Source organism: Prionailurus bengalensis, chromosome D3 (assembly GCF_016509475.1).
Source record: "Prionailurus bengalensis isolate Pbe53 chromosome D3, Fcat_Pben_1.1_paternal_pri, whole genome shotgun sequence".
Taxonomy (NCBI): domain Eukaryota; kingdom Metazoa; phylum Chordata; class Mammalia; order Carnivora; family Felidae; genus Prionailurus; species Prionailurus bengalensis.
The window spans coordinates 4,311,440-4,331,250 of NC_057356.1; the positions used below are offsets into that span (position 1 = coordinate 4,311,440).

The 19,811-nt window shown below is 48.3% G+C and overlaps 1 long non-coding RNA gene across 1 annotated transcript; it reads right to left on the reverse strand.

Moving 5' to 3' along the window:
* Positions 1–17,065: 17,065 nt before the first annotated feature.
* LOC122469978 lies at positions 17,066–18,656 on the reverse strand. Its single transcript, XR_006293788.1, has 3 exons — positions 18,385–18,656; positions 18,084–18,284; positions 17,066–17,767 (listed from the first exon to the last, which is right to left on the reverse strand). It is a non-coding gene; the product is annotated as an uncharacterized LOC122469978 (long non-coding RNA).
* Between the last annotated feature and the right edge of the window lie 1,155 nt (positions 18,657–19,811).

Here is a 19,811-nt window from a genome sequence, read left to right on the forward strand (position 1 = left end):
ATCCCGCACTTGAAATCAGGCTCCCACTTACCTGCTACAAGCCATTTTCAAACACTTTCAAGCCATTTTCCAACATTTTCAAGCCATTTTCAAACACCCCAAGGCAAAAGTAACGACAGAAGGAGGCGCTCATGTGGCCAGGGAGCATGGCTGGTTTTATTTCCGGGGAAGTATACACACAAGTATTATCACATTCAAAAATGTGTCTTTTGGGGCTCCTGGGTGGCTCAGTAGGTTAAGCATCGACTCTTGGTCGGCTCAGGTCCTGATCTCAGGGCTCCAGAGTTCGAGCCCTGCATCGGGCTCTGGGCTGTCAGTGCAGAGCCTGCTTGGGATTCTCTCTCCCTCCCTCCTTCACTCTCTCTCTCTCTCTCTCTCAAAATAACTAAATTAAGAAAAATTTTTAAACTATTTCTTTGCATTTCATATTAGAGCAAGGTAGCAGGACCAGCTTAGCTGTAGCAGTCATTGTGTGCTGGTCAGTGAGCAGGCAGACACAGGAGAAGCAGAGATAATTCCACACTTGCTTGCTTTCCACGAGCGAGTCTTTGCTTCCATCAGCCTCTGCCTGTTCCTGTTCTTCCTTCACCGAATACAGGAAGACGTCAGCTTGCAGAGAGCACACGTACAAAGCACGCTTTCTGGTCCTGTCTCAAAGCTCCAGGATGGGGGGGGCGGGGGCGGGACAGCCCAGCTCATCTCAGGCATCTCTGGCAACTCAGAGGATGTCAAGCCCAACACCAGATGAGCCAGGGCAACTCTGGTGTACGAGCCGGGCGATGGCCGCTGAGCCCCGGGTGAGCACCGTGGGAGTGTATTGTCTTGCACCGGGAGAGGAACTGAGGCCGGAAAGACGTCAAGCTGGTGGACTGAGCAGCGGGGCAATGTCTACATAGGACCCCGATTCCGGGTAGAGCAGATCTGACTGAGCTCAGGTTCCTTGAGCGCAGAGATACGGAAACAGAAAAAACACTTCTCGTCACGGGATCATGAAGTCAAAGTTCCTAGCACGTGATCGGGCCAACCTAGGTCATATGGTTATTTCGGGAGCAGTGAACATTGCAGGGGGGCTCCTGACCCCGATTTGCTTATGCAGCCCTGGCCCTGGGGACGGGCTCAGCATTGCTGTGTCACATGGCTGAGGTGAAAGGACGGACCCGAGTAAAACAGATTCTACTAGTAACGAAAAAGGGAGTTAATACCGTGGTTCCCCCAAACTGTAGCAGACTGGAATCACCTCCACCAAAAATACTGACGCTGGGGCGCCTGGGTGGCTCAGTCCGCAGAGCGTGCGACACTTGATCTCGGGGTCGTGAGTTCAAGCCCCACGTTGAGTGTAGACATTACTTAAAATAAGTAAACTTTTAAAAAATAAAATAAAAGGGGCACCTGGAGTGACTCCCTCGGTTGAGGGTCCAGCTCTTAATTTCGGCTCAGGTCGTGGTCTCAGGGTCATGAGATCAAGCCCTGCAACTAAAGATTCTCCCCCTCCCTCTCTCTGCCCTTTTCCCCACTCATGGGGGCACAGGCACCTGTTCTCCTTCAAAACAAGCAAATAAACTTTAATAAATAAATGAATAGAATAGAATAGAATAGAATAGAATAGAATACAATACAATACAATACAATAGATGGGGTGCCTAGATGGCTCAGTTGGTTGAACTTCCGACTTCGGCTCAGGTCATCGAGGTTTGTGAGTTCAAGCCCCGCATCGGGCTCTGTGGTGACAGCTCGGAGCCTGGAGCCTGCTTCAGATTCTGTGTGTCCCTCTCTACCCCTCCCCTGCTCATGCTCATGCTCTGTCTCTCAAAAGTAAATAAACGTTAAAAAAAAAAGAATCGTGGGGCGCCTGGGTGGCGCAGTCGGTTAAGCGTCCGACTTCAGCCAGGTCACGATCTCGCGGTCCGTGAGTTCGAGCCCCGCGTCAGGCTCTGGGCTGATGGCTCGGAGCCTGGAGCCTGCTTCTGATTCTGTGTCTCCCTCTCTCTCTGCCCCTCCCCCATTCGTGCTCTGTCTCTCTCTGTCCCAAAAATAAATAAACGTTGAAAAAAAAATTAAAAAAAAAAAGAATCGAATGAAATACAATACAATACAATACAATACAATACAATAGATAAAAATACTGATGCCTGGCTCCCACCACCTAGAAATCCTGAAGATATCGGTAGGGGAATCACCTTTATATTTTTGGGGTACAGGGAGATTTCGTTTTCATTTCTCCGGGTGATGTGAATGTGCAGGGAGGTGTGGGAGCCACTGAGCGAATAGATCTGCCAGTCGTGGGGGCGACGTGGGAAGCTGGCCTGACATCCCACGTGGCCACACACCCGCTCTGATGTCACTGACCCGCGCCTTCAGCCGCGTTCCTCGACCTTCACGAATGCATAAGTATCCCCCTACGAGAACCAACCCTCATCCCGAGTGTTCCCTGAAATTCCTGTGATAACATCAGCGAAACTCGGAGCCCCGTAAAGTACGGAGTAGATTCCTCACGCTTATCGCCTTGATGGAAGTATACAACTAAGATAAATTTCTCAATTAAATGTAAAATGACTCTACACGGCAATTACAATTCACTTGAAGGACACTCATGTGATAATGATATTGGTTTTCCGGAAACTCGTCCACTGCTTACAACGTGATTATGCTAACGGCCGTTCCGCGCCTCGTCTGCTGCTTCCAGTGCGGCTGGAACTTGCATGTTTTAGTGACTCAGTCATCCTCCCGTTTTCCTCTAACTGAACCCAGCCACGCGAGTGGCCGGAGTAGGCGCCAAGAGGTCACTAGAATGTTCTCTGGCACCACAACGTCATCGATGTCTCTCCGTCAAGGTCATCATTTTTTAAATTAGTCTCAAGCAGCTAAAAGAGATACTTCCTGGTAACAACTAGGAAACGAAACACAGAGCCTCTTGCTAAAACCACGGGCTGGACCCCGGCAGGTGGCACCCAGAGGCTGGAGTCGGGTTTGGCCGATCCTCAAAATGAAAACTTCCAAATACAACAATTCTTACAGCGGTCCTTCAAGCTGCTGTTTGAAATATACTTCCTTAGAGACATTCTTCCCCGGGGCGCCTGGGTGGCTCAGTCGGTAAAAGCACCTGACTTCGACTCAGGTCCTGATCTCCCAGTCTGTGGGCTCGAGCCCCGCGTCGGGCTCTGTGCCGACAGCTCAGAACCTGGAGCCTGCCTGGGATTCTGTGTCTCCCTCTCTCTGCCCCTTCCTAGCTCATGCTCTGTCTCTCTCTGTCTCTCAAAAAGAAATAAGTACTTAAAAAAATGTTTTTAAAAAGAAACATTCTCCCCCAAGTGAAGAGATTCTTCTACAAGTGTCCTAAGAAAAGCCCCGGACCTTTCCGAACACCTGTCACATTTTCTCAAATGCCCCACGTAATTAATGCTTCTTGTGTTGGTCCTTAAGGACTTGAAGTTCCCGTAAAGATGACCACTGGGCCCTGTCGCCCTGTGGTTGGGAATCCCAGTTCACCCACATGCTGAACCGTGTGAGCTTTGTCAGGGGACTCGGCTTCTCTGTGTGCTCATCAAGTACAAAATAGTGGTAATAAGACAATCCACCCTACAGCACCGCGGCGAGATTAAATAAGATAGATCAAGCAGGGCACTTACCCCACTGCCCGATAGGTAGTGTTTGGTCCGTGTGCATCAGCGATTATGAAGTATCATTTTGATCCCTCCCTGATCACTATATTAGTTTTCCGATGGCTGCATAGCTAATTCCCAGTATGGCACCGTGAAATCCGGGGTTAAAATGAACACTCATTCATGGTCACACGATACCGTCGCTCAGAAGGGCCAGCAGGCTCGCGTGGGTTCCGCGTTCAGGGAAGCCAAAGTCACCGTTAAGGTGCTGGTCCAGTGGGGCTGTTTTCTCCAGCCTCTGTAGATGAATCTGCTTCCAATCACCTTTGGTTCTTGGCTAAAATCATATCCTTCTGGTGGTTGGACTGCTTTCCGTTGGCCATCCATGGATGGCCTCATCCAACTGTTTCCCAGTTAGCTGTCCACCAGGGCCCCTCTCCACCTTCAAACCAGTGCCCGTGTGTCCAGTCCTCCCTCCGCATGCAACCTCTGACCTCCTCTTTTGCTGCCAGACACCGAAAGCTCTGCCTTTAAATGTCCCGTGTGATTAGATTAGACCACCTGGGTAATCTCCCCTTTTGCCATAGAAAATGCAACAGTTATAGGAGTGATATCTCCTCAAATGATTCCACCCACTCACAAGGGGAGGGATTATACAAGGGTGAGGGTCACTTACAATTCCACCTGCCACCACGCCACCTCCATTATCTCAACGACAGCAGCTAACAATTGTATCAGTGTGCTATTGCTGCGTAACGAGTTTCCCCAGCACAGAGTCGGTGCCAGGAACGGTGATAAGCACCTAATAGATATTAAAAATGTTCAGTCCTCATAATAATGTAAGGAGGTGGATATTATTCCCATTTTCTATTTCAGACAGATGAGGTGCAGAGAGGTTAAGGGCTCGCCCAAGATCATCACGTTTACAGTCTTGGCATTTGTAACTATGCTACCTGGGCTTGCTGAATTAATGTTGTAATTCACTCACACGTCCATTGGCGCCCCCGTGGTGGGGATTCTCAGGGTCCCACCGGCAATTAGAAGGTCCTACTTTGAAATGTCTGCACAAAGCACATTTGTTGCCCTTGGCAACTTTCTTCCCATAGAAAGTACTTGCATCGAGGAGCTTGCTGAGAGCCCGACATAAGATCGTAGTTTATGATGTGAAACACTTATCAAAAAGCATTTGGTCCTGGAATGATGAGAGAGCCGGCTTCTTTTCTAATTCCAAAATTCATTAGGGGCCAACGAGCCCACCTCAAATTCGCCTCCGGAAGGAGGTTTGCCTTGGTGGCCTCATCATAGCAGAGGGAATTGCTTATTAATAACAGCAAAGCTGACTTATCATATGAATCCTTATGGTAGTGAAAAAAACCCAGAAAAATATGGATGTGCTTTTCTTAATAATAAACAGTTGAACAGAGGGAAAAAATAAGCAGCATTTAAAAATTGTAGCAATGCACATAGCTGGTTACTATGACCAGAACTGATATTGTGTCTGGTTTAACGCACTCGGAGGCTTAGGGATATAAGTTCAATCTGCCATAAATGATATTTATAAACGCCAATTACCAATCAGTGACACTATCATTGCCAAAACCTAATATTTTAATAGTGAATGATTAAAATTTACCAGTGAAGGTTTTGGCCAAAAGAACACACACACACACACACACACACACAGCCCATAAGGCTCCTTCTTGCCCTTTTAAACACTCAGTACCTTCCACCATGGTTTCATTGTACCCGTTCTTAAGCCTCTTATAAATAGAATAAGACAGATTCTCAGATTCTGGTCTTTACACTGGCTTCTTTTGTTCAACATTATTTCGTGAAGATTCAAGCTGCTGTGTGTGTAGCAATAATTCCTTTTTCTTTTTTCCTCTTAAACTCCAGCATAATATTTTAGTGTATAAATATGCCACAATATTTTTATCCACTCAGTTGTTACTCATCATTTAGATTATCGCTGAACTTTAGATATTATGAACAAAGCAGCTACAAGCACTTTGTGTACCTGGGTTGTTTTTAAGATTTTATTTTCAGCGATCTCCACACCCAACGTGGGGCTTGAACGCCCAACCCCGAGATCGAGAGTCGCGTGTCCACTGACGGAGCCGGCCAGGCGCCCCTGGACCCCTATTTTGATGGACTTGTGTACTCGTTCTCTCGGGCAGATAATGAGGAATAGAACTTCGGAGTAATAACTTCAGGCAGCTCTCTAGCGTTAGCTAACGCACCGCCTGGTTAGCTAGTTAATAGTGTCATGTAAGTCGTTAACAGCGCGCTGTAGTTAACTAGTGAATGGGGCCACAGAGTTAATTCGCCAATGGGGCCACACAATTGACTAGTTAATGGTGCCACATAGTCCATTGGTTAATAGTGCCACACAGTTAACTAGCTAATAGTGCCCCGTAGTTAACTAGTGAATGGGGCCCCAGAATTAATTCGCCAACAGTGCGACATAGTTGGCCAACGTGGTGAAGCCTCAGCCCCGGACTCCAGAGACCATTACACTTGGTCTGACATCGTCTCTCTCGGCCTTTCACCTTCCTCGCTGAGCGCCACGTACGAGCCGGCCACTGTCCGTCTCTGACAGGGGTCAGAGGGAGAGACGGCCCCATCCAACCGCCTGGCTTTCCCTCGCTGACACTGGCGGCCGTCAGGCTGCAGAAATCAATCCTGTCCTCGTCGCCTCACCCCGAACTGCTCCCCCTGCGTCTCCCTGATGACCATTTTCTCGTCCTCGGCTTTGCTTCAGAGAACCAAATCCAAACAAACACACGGGAAGGAAAAGTCAGGGAAATCGGCGTGTCCCTCGTTTCAAATATTCAGCTCCTGCCATCCCGCCACCTTGAGAATTTTCTTAACCAGAACCCAAAAGACCCTTGGGCAGATCATTCTGGGTCTACTGCACTGGGGGCCCTCCCACCCCCGGGGAGGCTCACACTGGCCACTGCACCCCCCGCAGCCCTGTTGTCAGGTGCACAGCAGAGCAAAGCTCGCCTCTGGTGCTGAGAAGGGTGCCGTCGGTTGGCTCCGGGACAAGTTAAGGACCCACGGTGCCTTCCTCTCAGAGGCCAATCTGAAGCCTCCACGGGAGCTTGTCAACGCAGCTTGAGCAGGGGACGCACGTCAACAGAAAGGAAACTGACAAACTCCAGGAGCTCACAATTGCCTTTGTTTCTAATGCTGCAAACAGGAAGAGGACGCCGGGTTTGGCAGAGGCCAGAGCATGCTAACACGTGTCATTAATTTGAACTCAGCAGAAAGGACAGAAAACAGCTAACGGTGGCTTCATCTAGCCGTTCGTTCTCAAATTGAACATCTATAATTGGATACATTAGTTTTCTGCTGCTGCTGTAATAAATTGCGCTTAGTGGCTTAAAGCAACACAAATGCATTATCTTAACCGTTCTAGAAGTCAGAAGTCTGAAATGGGTTTCAGGGGGCTTAAACCAGATGTCTGCAGGGATGCATGCCTTTCTGGAGGAGCGGGAGGAAAAGCCCATTCCGGGTATTTTCCAGCTTCTAGAGGCTACCTGGATCCCTGGGCTCTGGGGCCCCTCCTCCTCTCCAGAGCCAGCAACTGCCAGGCTTCCTCACGTTGTATCGCAGAGATGATGATTGCTCCGCCTGCCTTTTCCCCATTCAGGGACCCTGTGGTGACACTGGACCCACCCTGTGAATGCGGGACAGTCTTCCCTGAGGCTGCCTGTTCAACGACCTCACTTTCACCCACTGTCTTCATTCTGGCTTTCGGTGCACATCATACAGCATATTCCCAGGCTCTGGGGATGCGGACAGGTGCCTGTTTGCTGTGTTTCCGCCCACCGCAGTGGGCTCCCTCAGGGCTGACCTGGAAGGAGCTGGCGGTCAGTTCTTCCCTCCTGTCACTCTATATTCCTGGCACGTCGCCTGTTTTCCAAGGACTAGCCCCCCATGACCCCAACGTGGCTGCCTCTGGTGCTTGTCTCCTGTCCTCCTGGACAGCATACAGAGCAGGAAGGAATAGGAAGGCAGCAAGAAGGTGATGGTTTTCTACTTTATTTTTAAGTTTATTTATTTAAGTAATCTCTGACCCCAACATAGGGCTCGAACTGACGGCCCAGAGACTGTGAGGCCATTGAGCCAACCGGCCCCTGATGCTCTATTTATGAAGGAGGGGCGCGTTTCCCAGCGCCAGGGGGCGTACTTCCCCTCCTGTCTCATTGGCCATGAGCAGGTCACGTGCTCGGGGTCTAGCCCAATCACAAACAAAGGAGCTCCCGGTGGGCCCCAATGGCTGGGACTAGACCTCATTCAGACCTCTAGGTGGGCTGGGGGCTCCCTGACCAGATCGGAGCCCTGGGGCTAAAAGAAGGGACGGGACAGCAGCTGAAGGAGCAACACACAGTGACAGCCACAGCGGGCTAACGGGTCCGAGGACTTTTCAGCACGGGCGGGAGAGGAAGATCCAGGAACATCTCTCTCTCTTTTTTTTTTTTTTTTTTTGGCTTGGTTAGGTTTTTTTATGGTATCTTAAAAAAAAAAAATAAAATATAGATTAAGTTCAAAAGTGACCTCCCTCTCAAGGAGAAGGAAGTTGGGAAGGTCTGGTTTTTATGTGTGTTTTTATGTATGTATTTTCCCCCGAGGTTGAGCTCCTTCATTTTATCCAAGGGGAAGGACTGAGCTCTTTGTCTGCATGAGCCATGACATCCGAGAGGCACATCAATTCATTAGCGGCAAGAAGGTAGTTTTTTAACTGTCGGATAACAGGAATAGATTTGGTAAATTTTGATTCCAAAGTGCAGAGACAGAACTTGTTCAAGGTCGGCTAGGAAATCGGAGGCCCTTCCGAGTGGTTGAGGAGAAAATCGCTTTATGTTAAAAATGGTTATTTCACTGTCTCCTCTTTTGAGTGTTCTGAAATCTGGCGACCATTAAAGAAGTCGCAGGCGCTCACTCCAAACTGGAAAAAAAACAGCCACAATTAGAAATGTGGCAATTTAACAGCCATACACGAAGAACATAGAACTAAAAATATATCTGCCACGGCAGCATAATCCTGTAAGCACATCTGTGTATCATGTATGAGCATTGCAAACGGAGATGCCCTGTCATTCATCACCCATGAATGTTAATCAAGTCCCTGTGAATTCATGCTGGTCAGATTTACGGCTGCATTTCTGACTTAGGTGTATAAGTAAATGGCCATCATACTCATTCATGCATTTCTGCCACAAACATCCCCTAAATCATGGAGGCACTCAGCAATGATTCATGCGTTCGGTGCTTTTAAGGGAAAAAAAAAAATTGTGTCTCTGTGAGTCATGCGGCTGAGCGAGGGTGAATATAAATTAACAGGGAATAATCCCAGCAATGAAAAGCATCATTTTTCCATCAGACTGAATGACAATAATCAACAGGCAGATAAGAGAATACGTCCCCGCAAGAAGACTGGCCCACAGTCTCATTTGGACTAAAGACGTTTGCCTTTTAAAATCGTCATCGCAGCTCTTGTAAATACATCGAATTGCATGAAACACAATCACTTTAGAAAAATCAGAACATGGCAGAATCTTTTAACAAGAAAGAAAATTCAAAGCCACTTGGGTATCCTACCACCCAAGAGGGTAAAACCAGAGGCTATTTGGTACTTTTTCCCAAACAAATATAAACCAGGAGCATTCTACATAGGTTTTTTTTTTTTCCCAATAACAATGAATTTCTAAGTAAATTCAACTTCAAATAACATATCCAAGGTCCAGGAACATGAAATCTCAACCCAAATACGACACGGAGAAGCCGCACGTCAGACGTTTCTCCGGCGGGGCGCACACATTCCGAAGTCTTGCCTCTGTGAACCCCGTCTTGTAACTTGTGTCTGAGATCAGCCACATCCCAGTCGAAGCAGTAATAAGCCTGTACCTCTTTGTCGCGTTGTTTTTCTCAGACCTGGCTTTGCACACCACCTTAAAGTCCTCCACACTTTCTAAATATGTCTCCTCCATTGGGATCAATAATCCATTAGCCCATGGAATGGTCGGCAGCTTTAAATCTGGACAGTGCGCTGTCGTTTGAAGACTGGATGCGTTCTGGTTCCCACCGATGGCCAATGGGAGATGGTCTCATGCCGATTAGACGGGCGTGTGGGCCGGGCAGGCTGGAGATAGGGGACATCGGCAAAAATCTTAAACAGCTAACAATCCAAAGCCTTTCCCCCCACCAAAACAGGAAATCGTCGGAAGTTCTGGGACCACCACTCTCTCATTCTTTCCACAATTTATTGGATGTGCCAATTAGCTTTTCCTGCACAGCAAACCGTCACAACCAAAGTAGCTTTATTTGTATTTCATTTTATTCGTGTTTACTTTTTTAAGTACGCCTCACACCCGGCACGGAGCCCAACGCGGAGCTTGAGCCCATGACCCCGAGATCAAGACCCGAGCCGAGATCATCGTGCTTCTCCAGGGGTGACAGCCACAGCATTTCCAGGGCAAGAGCGGATAAGGGTCAAAGGCAAGTCCTTCCCAACCCTCTGTTTAAGTGATATGTACTAATTCGCCGTCAACCGCAGCCAGCCCAAGGCCACGCCCAGGTCCAAGAGGTGAAGAAGGAGACGCCGCTTTTGTTGGGAGCCTGGCAAAGCCACTGGCAAAGGAATGTGAATACGCGAAGGTAACAGCTACGGTCACTTTTGCAACCTGCTTCAACGCGCCCTGACTCTGTGCTCGGCCTTGCGCGCTTTGACGACAGAGGACTCCAGCCTCCAAAGGGAAACATAAGGGAAAACTAATCCCAGCCCTCGTAGCCTAGAGAGGCAGAGCTTAAGTAAATCCTCAAATAAACAGGTAAATAAATCCGCAAATAAACAGGTGCGGGGTGTTGGAGGAAGAGCTATAAAGGCCACTGTAGTGCTGGGAGACCAGAGCAGGATGGAGTCCTGGTCCGTGGTCCCCAGCGGGGTGCGGGGCAGTGGGGACACCAGGCGCTGGGGTCCACAGCGGGGCACATCCCCCCCCACAGAGCCAGATCCGTGACACCGAGCTTCTGAAGGACTTGTTCTCCAGGAGGACCGGTCAAGGTGGCCTCTCTGTGTCTCCCTCTCTCTCTCTCTCTCTCTGCCCCTCCCCTGCCGACACTCTGCCTCTGTCTCTCTCTCAAAACTAAATATTGGAAAAAATAAAAATAAAACAATAAAAATAAAATAAAACGGGGCTTCTCCCAGAGCAGAGCAGGTAAGAGCGTCCTCGTCCTCCGGATTGGGCTCAGGCTGCGATGCCCGGAGCTCGCTTTCTCCCCGAGGCAAGGCAGGTGGGAGCATTTGCACCCTGCATCCTCGAAGGCATCCACAACTTTGCAGGCGGCACACAGGTGCGAGCAAAGGGCATGACTAAGCTTTAAGGAACAAAAACGATTCGTTTTTTTGTGGCTCTTGTGTCTTTTCATAAAAAGAAAGGAAGTTCCTTGGTGAACATTGCTCCCTAGAGATAACTGTATGTCACCGAGTCTGGTGTCCGGCCAGCCTGGGGCACCCCGTACCTAATCCCATGGGTGAACCCAGCATGCCAGCCTCTCCCTGCTTCCTGCCCCCCCCCCATGCAACAGAGCCACGCACTCAGGGTCAGGGTGCCCCCCCCCCCTCCTCCTCAGCCGACAGGATTCTGAAAAGCATCTTAAATCAAATGATATATTGAAACACCAAGAGAGCAAAGGCTCTGAAAGAAGCTTATAATTAGGACGGTGGTATAATTTATTGCCTGCGCTGGGACATCTCTGGGAGTGGAAAAAGGGGGCATAAATAATTAGCTGGGACAACAGGCATAAATAGGGCTGCGGCACATGCGGTTGACAGGTGAGCCATTCAGTTACCTAGTTACTGGTACTTTTATGGACAAGAGTGATTCCATGTCCATTTAAATAGTGTTATATGACTCTAGATATTATCTCTTATTTAAAAAAAATCATTTATCTGAACTTGGAGAGCCACCATTAATAATATGGAAAAACAAATGCAATTTTGCATCCATAAACAAAATCAAAAGTGCCGTGAATCACAGAGGAGCATAGACTTGTTTGCAGAAGACCCATCACGCCCCCCCGCCCCACCGCCCCGCGCTTTCTGGTCGTTTAAGAAGGCAGAGTTGACGGCAAAGTTGCATGGAAGCCGGGGCTCAGAATGGGGTGTAAGAACACTGTTCTGGTATGCATCGTCTTTCTTGATAATTGGGCTGAGTAGTACTTAGCAAGTCCCCTCCTAGTACTTGTACTTAGCAAGTACAGAGCAAGTTGCTTTGGAGTCGAAGAATACGGCTCAGCCGTAGCCAATGTTGACAGTGCGTGCAAATGACTGGGGGCTAGGGAGTAAGTACGGTGACAAACAGCGGTGGGTCAGGTAGTCCACGGTCTCCATTGTCCCGGCGGCATGGTGCTCTTGACTGGGATATCTACGGTCGCTCGCCTTTTCAAAAAGGGCGAGCACGAGAGATTTCTGGAATAGCTAAGCTTGCGATCTTCCCGGGCTGTGAGTGGCTCGTGTGTCCAGCGGGAGGCGAAATGGAAGAGAAGCCCACGCGTTGGCTGAAAGCAAGCGTCTGAAGCTATGTCGAGAGCTGTTGATATATACTCTTTAAAACTGGCATTCTCGGAACTTGAAAAGATGATGAGGTACCTGGGATTTCTAACGGGATTTGATTATTTGCAGTGACAGGAGCTCCCCCCGCAATCCCACCCGTACGGAAGTATCTGGAGCAGGTTGAAGAGGCTCACGACGAATGATGCCCGGTGACCTAGTGTGGTGAGTTAATGGGCATCCAGATGAGTGGCTCCTTCGTGAAAGGAATCCTCCAACCATTGCTAGTATCTGGCTACAGGGCCAAAAAACCCAGCATGAATGTAGCAGTGACCATTTCAGGAGAAAAGGTGGCCCCGCTGAATGAACGCTTAGGCCTTGCCCCTTGGCTCTTATGGGGTTTCCCCTTAAGTTTTTCCACACAAGAGCCAAGGGGCAAAGCCTAAGCATTCAAAAAGAATTTCTCGACCAACTGTTGTTAACCTGAAATACAGAAGGTTATATAAACAGTATCAAATCCAAGTATGGGATAATTCAAATAGTTTGCCGCATCGTTTTTTAAATATTTATTTATTTATTTTGAGAAACAGAGAGCAAGCAGGGGAGGGGCAGAGAGAGAGAGGGAGAGAGACAGAGAGAATCCCAAACAGGGATGCGGGGCTTGAACTCACGAACCGTGTGATCATGACCTGAGCCGAAGCCAAGAGCTGGTGAGCCACCCAGGTGCCCCCTGTTGTATCATTTTTAGTCAAAGCTTTATCTTTGTGGCTTTTGGGGGAGGTCATTCTCAAACCAGAGGATTCATTAAGGGGGAACCTCTGGGAATTGTAAGTTTCCTTTAATTAGGATTTTTCGTGGGCTAAATAACCAATTTCTTCCAGGAGTTTTTACCTTCTGATTCCAGATTTCAGATATCCAGCTTATGCTAAACGACATGTTTCAGAGAAGTTTTGCCCCCATAATTAATTATTCTATCGCCCTTTATAAGTTACTCCCATGTATAAAATGTGATATACTTGGAAATGCATATATATATATATATATATATATATGTCCTGGGAAATGTTTAAAACTTCCTCCAACATTGACATTTGCATGATACCAAAATGCATTTTCAGATATCTTATTGAAAATGCTGTCCCCCTCACATTCTATTTTGCACCATACTATTAAAATGGGTTGCAGAGACACAGAAACTTAAAATCAGTATTTGAATAGAAACAAAACAAATGTTCATCAACTGCTGAATGGATAACAAAATGTGGTGTATTTGTGCCATGGAATATTACTCAGCCATCAAAGGGATGAGCCGTGAAGACGAGGCAAAGTGAAACAAGCCGGGCACAAAAGCCACATAGCGTGTGTTCCGACGTGTATTCCCATCCTGGATGGTCAAATCCAGAGAAACAGAAAGTAGGTGGGTCGTCACTCAGGGTTGGGGTCCGGGCGAAAGACGGCTACTGGGTACACGGTTTCTGTCTGGAGTGATGAAAATGCTCTAAAATAGGGTTTCGTGATGGTTTCCCAACTCTGTGAACATACCCATAGCTGGCGAATAGGGTTGTATATTTTATTTTTCTATTAAGTCTAAAATTTTAATTCCAGCGTAGTTAACATACAGTGTCATACTAGTTTCAGGGGTACAACGTAGTGACTCAACACTTCCCTAAGCACCCAGTGCTCATCACCAGTGCATCCTTGATCCCCGTCACCTGTCTCCCCATCCCCCACCCCCCTCCCCTCTGGAAACCATCCGTGTGTTCTCTGTAGTTAGGAATCTATTTCTTGGTTTGTCTCTCAGAGTTGTAGATTTCCAAAGGGTGGATTTCATGGTATGAGAATCCCATCTCACTGAAGACTTTGTTTCGGCCACGGGAGGCACTGATGGGCAGAGGACAGACTGAGAGAGGGGAGGAAGACAGAATTAGGTATTTCCTGCTTTGCTATCTCGGGCAGGTGGGGTTTTCAGCAGCCCCTGACTCTCCCCCAAGCCCCATCTCCCACTTGACAGGCCCTTTGTCGTTCTAGCTCCACTGGGTGATCCTGGGATCCAGTGACCTCACTTCCTTCCTGCGTCCTTCCATCCAGGAAACGCGCTGGGAACTAGCAATGGAACAGTAGAAACAGATACTGCCCTACGCACGCGGGACTTAACGGTCTAATGGATCAGTGTCATCACATTTAAAATTAAAATCCCAGTGGATGTGGTGCTCAAATGGCACCTGTGGTCATGCCGTCCTTTGACATTAAAACAAGAGGAGGACGTTCCCTTCTCCACGGTCTCGGGCACCTCCAGCACCCCCAGGAGTTCGCGAAACCCCAGGGGGTTTGTGCCCGTGTTCTAGAAGCCAGGGTCTCCACCATCTCTCGTATCTGAGCCCCCAGGCTGTCTTACTGTTGTTCTGCTCTAGATCGGGATCCGGCAATGTTTCCATCGCTCCCTGCCCTCCACCCCCAAATCCACCGGAGTCACGTCCACATTACGCAAACTTGAGCAGAGCTTTGAGCAGCCCACGCCCCACCCCCGCCTTCGGCTCAGAACGTCCTCTTCTGCCCCAAGTTCAGAGGCCTTCAGCTTCACTGCTGTCGTACCCTTGAGATATCCTTGACGGGCGGGTGGTAGGGTCTCACTTCCCACTGATTTCTCCATCCAGAAAGACCCCCCCCCGACACACACACACACAGAACAAGAAGTGATGTCACCAACGCCCGGCTCCAAGCAGCAGAGTTTGGTGAGAACGCTAAGAACCTGCTGAAGTTTGGCAGTTATCACCCTCTGGAGCTCCTGGGATTCGGCCCCTGTGATGCTCCCTGGCACGAACTCATGAACACACAACCCCCAATTCCGCTGAGATTACCCATGAAGGAGACGTTTCACGTGTGGACTTGGGAGTATCTTGACGATCCTCAGATTTCATAAACAATCTATTTCGTTACCTTCCACACTGCCTGGCCTACTAAATCATTTGCAGCCAGCCGCCCTGACAAATCGAGGAACTTTCTGAAACAAAATGGTCAACGTCCCATCTGTCGTGTATTCACTCTTGCCTAGGTGGAAGTCCAGGATCCACTTTTGTACTGTTTTCTTGCAAACAATCCATAATTCATAATTAACACCGCCTCGGAATATGACAAAGTGCTTGTTGCTGGCGAGTGGAATTGTTGGCGTGAATACAAAGCAAATTTTTTTTTCTTTCTCTCTCTCAAATTACAGGTGTTGGTTTTCTTGTTTCCTGGGCGCTGGTTTCCAGAGCCATGGAATTGCTGATGGCAATTTGATATGGGAAAAGAATGAAAAGCTATCCCATGATGGGTGGAGGATAGAGTTTAGAGAAATAAATGAAACGTGTGATTAAGTCATGGAGAGCTACAGGGAGAATTCATGTTGCTTAATTCAGCAAAAAAAAGAAGAGTTTGTGCTCTGTGGTGTGGTGATTGGTGGCAATGTAACTTATGGGAAATAACGTAAAATCTGCATGTTTATTTTGCACATACGGGCAGGTAAATTGGAAGTTCTGGCAAATCCACAAGTTCCTAAGTGTTTTGCGGCTGTCTTGAGTACACGTGGGATATACGGACATCCAACCTTCCCTTCCAATGAGTCTGGCAACCAGCCGGGGTGATAAGCAGGAACATAGCAGCAGGTGCGATGCTGTGAGAGGCCCCGACGTGCTCCCGGAAGGGGACGCTCAGCATCCTTGAAGAGAAGTGGGAACATCTCCCAAGTTTTGACTGTCAAAGGAAAAACGTTTATTTAAGCCTCAGAGAAGGTGACAAGCATCCCGTTAGGAAACCGTTGCCCCTACAACCAATATTCCACGTTAGAAAACAGAATATTGACTTCTAACATTTTTGTTTGAAGAAATAGAGTCATTCGGGAATAACTACACCCAACACTGTTTCCTGTTTAGAAGCTATGGCATGCTCCGGCCAGGTGATTCTTCAGATCTGGGGAACAGGACAATTTTAACACGCATACAAGTGGTATCACCACTCAACAGACCATTTTTGAAGCACCTGTGAATACTGCGATCAGTATTGTATTTCTTTAAAAAAAGGCAAAACGACTCTCTCATTAAATGTATTAGTTCCAGCGTTGCTGGGAACAAACATGAGGCTGGGATCAGCCCTGACTTCCCGGGTCACCGTGAGCTGTGGCATCATTCCTGTGCAGCCGTGTCCCCAGCTGGCCCCCCTGAGAGCTGCGTCCCAAGAGCTGCAGGGCCAGGGCGGAGGCTGGGGCTGAGAATTCACCCACTGGCTGGCGGGTTGTGCTCCACGAAGCTCACTCACCCTGCACACTCGGAGGCGCCCTCTTCTCCATCGTCCTCTCTACCTGGTGGGGAGGGAGGCTGTCCTTCCTCACACCCTGATGGAGGAGGAAGGTTTCGCTCCAGAGATGATGAGGCCGCCGGGGGCTCCAGGCTTCTGTCTGTGGGCTCCCTTGCACTGCTGTGTGCTCACAGATGCCAGAGCCCATCCGCATGAGCAAACATCGGACACGCCTACTTTCACCCCACTTCCTGGTACTGAACCCCCCCCCCCCAGCCTTCCAGCCCATCATCAGTGGATTCCTTCCGAAATCAGGCCCACCAAACTCTAACGGAGGTCCAAAACATGCCATTCTTTTTTTCTTTACCCGACGGGCTGATTTTTTTTTTATTTAATGGTGAAAGGCCAATACAAGATTATAGAAACTGGGCTGTATTTCCAAGGCTCACATTCTCTGAATTAATACTTTAAAAACATTCTTTTACCGTTTATTTATTTTTGAGAGACAGAGCGTGAGCAGGGCAGGGGCAGAGAGAGCGGGGGACCCAGAATCCGAAGCAGGCTCCAGGCTCCGAGCCATTAGCCCAGAGCCCGACGCGGGGCTCGAACTCCTGAACCGGGAGATCATGACCTGAGCCGAAGTCGGACGCTCAACCGACTGAGCCACCCAGGCGCCCCTCTGAATTAATACTTTTTAACGCATGACAATAATTTTTACGTGCTTGTGCTTGCTATGTATATAATTCTGCCACTTAGATATTGATTCACAGCATATCAATAAAAGCGTTGCTGAATTTACTGTATGTTGCCTCACTGCTGGAAGTTCCTACACGGCACTCTTAAAAATCCATCTAAAAAATGAAACGTGTAGCCAGGCATCCAGATGGTGGCTCCCAATTTTCCATCCCAGGGTGAAGATATCTGCAAATACCCCAGATGTTTGCACACTGCCAGCACCAGTAGCTGAAGCGGCCTGGGATTGCTCATGACACGGCCATTGCCTTTCCGTCTAACTGCTCTTTGTCGTGGTTTTCCTTCCTTTCTTTTCTTTCTTGTTCTTCTTTCTTTTGGAAACAAGAGAGCAATCACCGTGGAAGTAAGATAAAAAATGAGTTTCTAAGTATAAAGGGCAAGTTTTGGGAAAACGAAAGCAAGGCTATATATAGCTTTAGAGAAAAAGGCTAAAGCCGATGGAGTGAAACAGTGGGTGACTTCAGAAAATGCAAATAAATGGCTGTAAAATAGGGCTTGGCTGGCTTATCATTCACGAGGGTAGATCAACCGTATTTGAAGTGCAACGTTCCCTTGCTGTCTTCTTCTCTTTCTCATAGACCAGAGGCTGAAACAAAACGGGGAGGGAGAGACGGAAGGAAGGGAAGGAGGGAGGAAGAATATATATAAGTCTGAGATCTCCGCTGCTTTAGAATGCTGCGGACGGACCCTGAGTTCATTCGTTCAGACAGAATCTTTCACAAAACCGGCCAGCGGTGTGTGGCAAAGGTGGGGGGGCCGGTGCAGGGTGGTCCTTTCCCTCCCTCCCAAATGGCTCCTGCCATCACTTTGGATCGATCTTCCCCATAAGACATAAATCCAGAAGGACAAAGAGAAAGGAGACTTCAGCAGCAAAAAAATTTGGAAGGTAAGCTAAACCATACTCCCACAGGGAAAGGCCGAGCCGCAACGGTTTATTCCAAAGCGGCCCCCAAAGGTCCAGGAATCCGAGGCACCAGGTGTCTCTGGGGCAGCTGCACTCGCAGGGTCAACGACAAAGCTGGGCTCCGGAAGCTTGGTCCTGTCTAGGACGTGCAGCTGGGAGGTGCGCTCTCCACGACGCGGGCAGAACAGGTGATTTCTTCCTGCAGAGGCCAAAACGGGAAGCTCAGGGCACCCGAAGGCGAGTATCACAGTTAACAGCAGCAGCCGTGGCATCCCCAACCCGGAGGAGACAAGGCTCACCTCACCGGCCTGGTTCCAGAGTCATAGTGGCCAGGCCACGCCTTCCCGGCAGGTGCTCACAAGCTCCACCCAGCGGCCAGGCCACGCCTTCCCGGCAGGTGCTCATAAGCTCCACCCCTGAGGAGTTTGACCCGCCAAGGGGGCGAGGCACGTAGAAACTGACCTGGGGGTTCTTCAGTGAAACAGTCCAGACCAGAAATTATTTTAATATAGGGGAGACCTGAAAAATAGATAAATGTCCCATAGGAAAGCATTATGTGCTCAATTTTTTTTTACTGTTTGAGAGAGAGAGAGAGAGAGAGAGAGAGCCCAAGCACAGGAGGGGCAGAGAGAGAGGGAGACAGAATCCGAAGCAGGCTCCAGGCTCTGAGCTGTCAGCACAGAGCCCAACGTGGGGCTCGAACCCGTGAACCTCGAGATCATGACCTGAGCCAACATCCGACGCTTAACTGACTGAGCCACCCAGGCACCCCTCCTCAATTTTGAATGAAGGCTTCAATCCCTAGAATGTCCAGGCATTTTTAAACGATAATCCCCATCACCCCAATTCTACTTAATATGGGTTGAACACTGTTTACGGAGACGTCAATGCTATGCAATATGAATCACCCAATAAACAGGTTTCTAGATGCAATAGAATAAAATATCGAACGCTGTTCACCAATCAAAACCCTTATAAAACCTTGTAAAACCTCTGTCAAGAAAATGCACCAAACTCACTTTATGACCTGCTCTGTTAGGTATCAAAATGTTTGCATATTTAAAGGCTTTCCTGGTAGAGAAAATCATTTCTTTTTCTTTATGGGTCATTTAGTTTTCTGCATGTTAAGTTAACAGGAGAAAAAAAGAAGCTGACATTTATTCTAATATGTTACTTGATATAAATATGTATGAGTCTCAAAGACATTCCTCCCAGGAAGGCAGGGTGTGTGAACTCAGAATGTTTGTTCCCTGCAGGCACCAGGAAAGGTTGTTGTAATATCTTCATAACCCACCCTTTCCCAAAAAGGTCAACCCGGAAGCCCCTGTGGGTAAAAATTCTAGTTCAACTGTTCTCTCTCAGGTTAGCCGGGTCTTAATCTCTTACCCCATTTTAGGAACCAAAGGACCATCTTAAAGGGTTGAAAAACATGTTAAAAGGTCACATGTGTAACTGTTAATGTCACTTTTTAAGACTGGGATCCTTTACAATCCATAAAAGCACTGATTTATTCTCTGATCTTTTGTACTTGGGCTGGAAAGGGAAGTGATGGTGGCATTTTGAACATCCTCTAAGTGATGAGCGTTGGCCTCAAGACAGGCTCATGATTAAGATCTTGGGTTCTGGATTTGGAACCTGGGTATAAATCCTGGCCTCACCACCCTCTTGCTCTGTGACCCAGGGGGACTTACTTATATATCCACACCTTCTGTCTTCAGAGCAAGGG